Source organism: Monodelphis domestica, chromosome 1 (genome assembly GCF_027887165.1).
Source record: "Monodelphis domestica isolate mMonDom1 chromosome 1, mMonDom1.pri, whole genome shotgun sequence".
NCBI classification, from domain to species: domain Eukaryota; kingdom Metazoa; phylum Chordata; class Mammalia; order Didelphimorphia; family Didelphidae; genus Monodelphis; species Monodelphis domestica.
The window spans coordinates 531,944,606-531,949,241 of NC_077227.1; positions in this window are offsets into that span (position 1 = coordinate 531,944,606).

The following is a 4,636-nucleotide window of genomic DNA, read 5'->3' on the forward strand; positions in this document are numbered from 1 at the left end:
GCTAGGCCAGAGAAATCCTATACCTCTCTCTTCTTCTTAATTCCTTCCCTCTGTATTAATTAAACCACCATAAAATTTCCAAACTGACTTGGGTATTTTATTTGGGATTTTCCCTGGTGACCAATTAAATTTAGATTAAGTCACGATCCTAAAATTTGTGCTTACACCCCCTTCTGACTTTCAATTTTGCTAAAAAGTAAACAGGACATACCTTTACACCAATTTATTTATAGCAGATTGTAAGGTCCTTGAGGGCAGGGACTGGTTCATTTTTTCACTTTGTATCCTCAGCACCTAGCACATATAGATACTCTACCCACATATTGAGTGACTGATTCTTCTTTGAGAAAAGGAATAAATTTAAGAATGGGAATGCTAATATGCATACTTGCTACCTCACCCAATTATTGAAAGGAAAGGACTTTGGAAAACTGAAAACACTATAAAATCAATTATTATTGGGTTAGTGTTATTATAGCAGAGCTGTGAAGGATTCTTAAATGTCAGCAGTTCAACAGGGGAAGGAATAATGTACCTTTCTTTATTCAACCATGAATCCTCATAATTGTAGAGTGAATGAGGTATAGTGAGGGGAAGTTCTGGAATTAGAAGAGACCTAGATTTGAATTGTCTACTTCTGAAACTAATCATAATGCTTTGCAAATTGCTTAATTTATCATTCAACAAATGTTGAATACCTACTATGTGTCAAGTGTTGTGTTAGGCATTAGAGATATAAAAACCACAGTGAAAGTCACCATCCAGAAGCTCATATTCTAAGGATTAATATCTTTGACCATTAATTTTCTCATCTATAAAATGGAGATAATAGCACAAGTCTCACAGGGTTGTTGCAAGAACCAAATGAAATATATTAATATATGCTGATATATTGATATATTAAACATTTTGCACAATATGTCAATTACAGTTAGAAATCATCTAGGTTTGTGAGTAGTGTTGCTTAATTTGTAATCTATCTGGATACTAAGTTGTTTAATTTTTCTGAGCCCCAGTTCCCTCATTTGTAAAATGGGAATTGGACTATTTGCACCTTCCTCCCAGGTTTGTTAGGCTCAAATGAGAAAATGTTTATATTTGCAAACAAAACGCCTAGATAACTTTTAAGTGCCACATAATGTGAAGCAATTAATCTTAATAAACTTCCCAGTTAGAAATGGAAATATTGTTGGAATTTGTCCCCTTATCTCAAGGAAAGAAACTGGGAGGTAGGATGTAGAACCTGTTCTGTCTTATAGAAACTAAGACATTCATAAAAACTTCATCATTCTTGCTTAAGTTGGTCAGAAAGGTGGCACCTTTGAAGTCTGAAAAATCCATATTGGGTGAAGGTGTGGGTGGGCAGATGTGTGAATGCACATGTATACACACACACTCACACACACGCACACAGACACAATTTGCAAACTTTGACTAAGCAACACCATGATCCATCTTCACAGTCTCCTAATTAAATAACAATTATGGAGGCATTGTATTTTAAGGTATAAAGAACACTGTATGTTGGAGTCATAGGTAAGCATGCCAGCTGTGTTTCTTATTAGCTTCATGACCTTGGACAAGTCCCTTGAATGTTCTGTGTCTGTTTCCTCATCTCCGAATTGAAGGCTCTGAACTAGATCTCCAAATCCTATCTAGTCCACTCTGGCCATTTTGCCATTTGCCCTGCTCCCAATTTTCTGCTATTTTCCCTGCTTTTCTCCTCCTGGACCAGCACCCACTGCATTGGCCCCTCTAGAATCCAAGACTCAAGGCCCTAGGGACGTTTAGCTGCTGAGCTCAGGAACTCCCACCTTAGAGCTAAGCTAGGTTGGTGATTGGAGCCTAAGTACAAACCTTCCAGATCTATCTAGCCAACCCCAGCTTATACCATGCTTTATATCCCATCCAGCCCTGCACTTAGCACATCTTGCCATCTGCCTAGTGACTGACTGGGTGTACCCTCACTTACCAGCTGACACACAGGAAGCATTAATGGTGGCTTTCCCCATCATTTTGAGATGTTTTCCATCTCTAAATTCCTAGAATCCTGTGGAATATCCTGCGTATTTCATCTTTCTTATCATTGAATATCCTGGTAGGATTTTAATTTAGGGTAGTTAGGTAGCACAGTGAGTAGAGCTCTAGGCCTGGAATCAAGAAGACCTGAGTTCAAATCTGGATTTAGACACTAGCTGTGTGACCCATAGCAAATCACAACTCTGTTGACCTCAGTTTCCTCATCTGTAAAATGAACTGGAGAAGGACATGATAAACCACTCTAATATCTTCAACCCCCCCCCCCAAAAAAAAAAAACCCAAAACAAATGGAATCATGAAGAGTCAGACACAACTGAACAACAAGGATTTGGCTGACATCTAGGTGTCACCTATTATCATTAAGTGACTTGCCCATAGTCACACAGCTATGTCTCTTGAGGTCAGATTTGGATTCAGGAAGATGAGTCTTCCTGTCTCCAGGCCCAGCACTCTATCCTCTTCGCCACCTAGGTGCCAGTCTAGATCAGCAATGTAAGAATATTACAGAAAAATGAAGGTACAGATAGGATAAAGAGGAAAGAAGAGAAGACAGGAAGTCAAGAGATGCCAAAAATTGTCTTTACCACTTCCCTATTCTGAAGCCAGAGGAAAGGATCACAGAGATCATCCAGCTTGACCCATTCTCAAGGAGAAATCCCTGCTATGACATACCTGCTAAATAATTGATCATCCACCCTCTGCTGAAAGACCTCTATTGAGAATGAATTTGCTATTTCCCAAAGCCAGCTCACTCTACTTTCAGACATCTCTAATTATGAAGTGTTTTTTTCCTTACATTACACTGAGATCTGTACCTCTGAAACTTCCACCCATTGTTCCTGATTTTGTCCTCCGGGACTAAGCAGAACAAGTCTAATTCCAATTTTCCATGACAACCTAAAGAGGGTGACCTTCAGAGGCAACAGATGCTGTTGACAGGTCATAGAGAGTGTTGAGGAAAACAAATCTCATCACTGGCTCAGGAAAATCGTGAGTAAATGGCCAGCATTGGGGGAGGTAAGGGAGAAGATGGAATGGACGAGAGGGAATTGGTCTGGTTTACCAGTGAAGTGGTCTTTGAACATGAAGGGAAAGAGTGAGAGTAGGAGGAGAGAAAAAGGAGAGCAGAACTATAAAGGAAGGGAAGTACGACAGACCAGAGAGGAAAACAGAAGTCTAGAGGGTAAAATGGGAATGAACTTGGAGGCTAACATGAAAGGGTTTCAGGGGCTGAGGAAAAAGATCTGAGCATATCTATAGGTAGAAGAAAATCAAAGGAAAAGGAGAAATCAAGGGTGTAGGAGGAAAGTATCCTTGGTGAGAAGGCAGTTTACCTGTTCCTCAGAGACCAGAAGGAAGGAGAGGATAAATAAAGAAATGTGAAATCTAAAAGGAGTTAAAGGATTAGGAGAAATGGAAGAAGAGGTGGGATCAGAATGTAAACTCCTTGAGGGCAAGTACAATTCCCCCCCCCCCCCCTTTGTTATTTTGGTCTTTGTATCCCTATCTAATGGTATCCTGCAGAAAGTAGATACTTTCAAGAGTACAATAGTACAAGTACTACAAGATTTCTTTCATTACTTTGCTGAATAACCTTAGGCAAATCATGTGACTTCTCTAAGTCTCAATTTCCTCATCTAAAAAAGAAACAGGTTGGACTAGGTTACCTCAGTGATCCTTTTGAACTCTGATAGATGGTACTGTTCCCCTAAACTGTGGTTAGAGAATAAGAATAACAAGTCCAAGGTCTTTAAGGATCATACTAGGTACCATATAAATGAGAGAGATCATGTGTTTCATGAGTGGGTGTATGGATGAGGGAAGAAGGAGAGATCATTTTTGCCTGGAAATATCAGAGAAGGCTTCATGAAAAAGGTAGCATTTGACCTAGAGCTTGTAAGATTGATAGGATTATACAAATGGAGACACAAGTGGAAGGTATTCTAAGTAGAAAAAATCATCTAAGCAAAGGCTTAGAAAAGCACATGACCCTTGGATAAATGACAAAGTGCCTAGGATGGATGAAGTGTGAATGGGTCTCTCTGGGTGGGTGAGTACAAGCTGGAATATCATCTTGCAAGAGCAGAAAGAACATCAATTTTAGGCTTGGAAGACCTAGGTACAGTTCTAGCTTGGTTTCCTCTTAGTTATAGAACCTTGAGTAAGTCACTTCCCTTCCTAAGGCCTCAGTTTCCTCATCTGCAAAATAGGAGTAATAATATTGCCGTTCCTGATTTACAGGGCGCTTGCCAGGATAGTCCTTAGTGAATCTTAGATATAGACTTTATAGAGATTCGATTTCTATATTTTGTGTGATAATACATGTATAACTCAGATTGAATCACTTGCCAACTCTGGAGGGAGGAGAGAAGAAGGGAGGAAGGCCATTTGGATCATATCATTCAGGAAACATGTGAAAATTTGTTATTAAAATATAGATTTGATTTCTCCTAGAAACAGAACTGTATTATTGGTTGGGGAAAGGTATTGAGAGAAAAAGCTTCAAAGGTAGGGAAGAGACAGATGGTGGAAGACCATGAAAAAAGTTTGGACTTTTATCTTTTTCATCAGGGTGGAGCCCCCAAAGGTTTCAGGC